We start from the raw sequence: 2,185 nt of genomic DNA on the forward strand, positions 1-2,185 counted from the left end.
CATTCTGCTTTCTTCCTGCTTGAACTGCGGGGAGATACAGCAGTCATTTTGAAACCAGAAAAATAAAAGCTACATGCTAAGAATGTGAGAGTCAGAAGGGTTAAGCCTTGGACATCTGTGGTATCTGGAGTTTGGACTGATTCCTGTAGTATTTCTTGTTACCTGAGTAAAACAGTCCCTTCACCTATGAAGCCACCATGGTAGGTTTTTCTGTTTCTTGTAGCTAAGCACAATTTCGATTGTTGTACCCAGTTTTTCATGATTTCATCCACAGGGCAAGTATCCATCACGTTTGTTGCAAATACTTTGCCAGTTATCCTTTAGTTTGTGATGTTTTTCAATGCTAAACACATATGGTTTCATGTCTATGTTGTTAAATGTACTCATTTTTTTCTGTGATTTATTCCATTGAAAATCTGAGAAACAGTTGGATAATTTTGAAAGTTCTTGAAGAAGTTATAAACAAAACAAAACACAGTCAATCAGTTATAATTGTAATACAGAAACCAATGATGAATAAAAACAAAACGTATGTGTAACATGCTACAGTAACAGGTACGTTTATAATAATGAAAATGGGCTGAACTTCTTAAATTTTCCTAGCAAGAGACAGTCACTCTCAGATTGGTTACATACCTCCTTACGCATGCACACCCAGACGCACACACGATTGTGCTGTTTACAAAACATACTCAAGCCAAAATGACAAAAAAAAAAAAAAAAAGTAGAAAGCAGATAGGCAAAGATACATCGAGGAAGGAAAATAAAAACAAAGCGAGAAGTAATATTGAATAAAATATATCGTAGGGCAAAAGCAGTAAGTGGGCCCCATACCACCATTTTATGGATAAAGCTGTATTGTGATGAGTCATGTGATTTTATTCATAAACACTGTATAGCTTTATACAGAGCCAGATACTATCGAAACACATGGAGAAAATTCCAGAAACACAATTGTGGGACATTTTAACGTGTTTTACCCTTTGACACGTGGGATAAAAAATACCCATAAATATAGAGAGCTGAGTAATTTAATAAACATGTTTGATTTAATACATACATTCAAAATTATGTACACTTCAAAACAATATGCCTTTATTTTTAGTAGGCCTGAAATATTTGTAATGATTTAATATTTTGTCAGAAGTTGGGGGAATCAACTTTGGGGAAAAAAAGATGAGCAGATTATCTTAATTCTGTAAAGAATTTATTTATTTATTGGACAGAGAGAGAGAGTAAGAAAGGAAACAGAAGCAGGGGGAGTAGGAGAGGGAGAAACCGACTTCCAGCTGAGCAGGGAGCCTGATGCAGGGCTCGATTCCAAGATGCTGGGATCACAGCCTGAGCCAAAGGCAGATGCTTAACAACTGAGTCACTCAGTTGCCCTGAGAAATTAATTTTAAAATTAAAATTTAAGCTTTTGGCTTTTGGTTTGAAGCAGGAGAATGTGCAACTGTCTTGGGCCACCCGAATCCGGGTTCATCTGAGCCAGCCGACTCCACCATGCCACCTAAGTTCAACCTTGATGAGATCAAAGTTTTTACCTGACGTACACTGGTGGGGAAGTCAGTGCCACATCTGCCCTGGCCCTCAAGTTCGGCCTTCTGGGGCAGTCTCCAGAACAGTTTGGTGATGACCTCACCAAGGCAACCAACTGGTGATTGGAAGGGTCTAGGGATGATGGTGAAACTGACCACTCAGAACCGACAGGCCCAGACTGAAGTGGGACCTTCTGCCTCTACCCTGATGAGCACATCACCAAGGGACAGAAAGATGCAGAAACACGTGAAGCACGGTGGCAGCATCACTTTTGATGAGATTGTCAACATTGCCTGCCAGATGTCGCACCGGTCTTTAGCCAGAGAACTCTCTGCAACCATTAACGAGATCCTGGGGACTGCCCAGTCTGTGGGCAACAATGTTGATGGCTGCCACCCCCATGACGTCATAGATGACATCAACAGTGGTGCAGTGGAATGAAGAACAACAAAAGAAAACATTTCAATAAAGGATCATTTGACCATCAGAAAATTTAAAAGTGTCCTAAGGTATCTTTTAACTTAAAGAGGAAATCCCCTGCTCGTATATACCACATCTTGGGTATCCATTTATCAGTTGGTAGACACTGGGTTATTTCTACTTTTTGACTACTATGAATAACGCTGCTATGAGCATTTGTGCTCAG

The 2,185-nt window shown here is 39.8% G+C and overlaps 1 pseudogene; it reads left to right on the top strand.

Moving 5' to 3' along the window:
* The first annotated feature begins 1,503 nt into the window (after positions 1 to 1,503).
* On the top strand, positions 1,504 to 1,980 carry LOC116866425 (annotated as a pseudogene).
* Positions 1,981 to 2,185: the final 205 nt, after the last annotated feature.

The sequence above is a fragment of the Lontra canadensis genome, unplaced genomic scaffold, assembly GCF_010015895.1.
Source record: "Lontra canadensis isolate GAN:19392208 unplaced genomic scaffold, GSC_riverotter_1.0 scaffold9, whole genome shotgun sequence".
NCBI classification, from domain to species: domain Eukaryota; kingdom Metazoa; phylum Chordata; class Mammalia; order Carnivora; family Mustelidae; genus Lontra; species Lontra canadensis.